The sequence below is a fragment of the Octopus bimaculoides genome, chromosome 1 (assembly GCF_001194135.2).
Source record: "Octopus bimaculoides isolate UCB-OBI-ISO-001 chromosome 1, ASM119413v2, whole genome shotgun sequence".
NCBI lineage: Eukaryota > Metazoa > Mollusca > Cephalopoda > Octopoda > Octopodidae > Octopus > Octopus bimaculoides.
The window spans coordinates 157,852,499-157,853,282 of NC_068981.1; positions in this window are offsets into that span (position 1 = coordinate 157,852,499).

The window sequence follows — 784 nt, forward strand, 5'->3', positions numbered from 1 at the left end:
TATATATGCATGTATTATATATTTATAAAGTGGTAGTTCCACGTTTCGTCAATTAAGTTTCACACGCAAGAAATTGGTAAACTCGAAAGTACAATGCATAACGATTGCCCAAAGAAGCAACTGTTTAGGATTGAACTTGGAACTAGAAAGTCTAACTTCTTAGTTACATTTCCAGTTCAGCAGAAACTCGAAACAGGGAAGCATATATAATATATGTTTACTAAGCCTAAAACGCACCAGCTTCGGTACATTAGAACCACAACCGTAGTCATTCTAAGATATGATATATTTTAATCCAAAAGACAGTTCCTGCTTATCCCTAGGGTCGTTGTACAAGAAAATAAAACTATTTTCGCTATGCCTAATATGCAACGTTAATCACTTTAACGAATTTTTTTCCTTGCTGTTTACTTTTACACACAGACATAAGACATATCTGTATAAACAAACACACACATACACCCACACACGCATACACAAACGTACACACACAAACACACACAGACACGTATCTGCGCCCACACACATACATACTCTCATACATACTCATTGTACAGGCATAGCTAAGTGGTTAAAAAGTTTGTTTCGTAACTATGAGGTCTCGGTTATGATGCCACAGTGCATTTACTGTGGCCTTGAGTTGACCCTGGGTTTGCGACTGAATTTGAGTAGGCATAAAGTGTAGGCACGTACGATAAAGTGAAAACGCCAATGATATGCAGTGGATGTGTGTGTGTGTGAGTGTGTGTGTGTGTGTGTGTGTGTGTGTGTGTGTGTGTGTGTG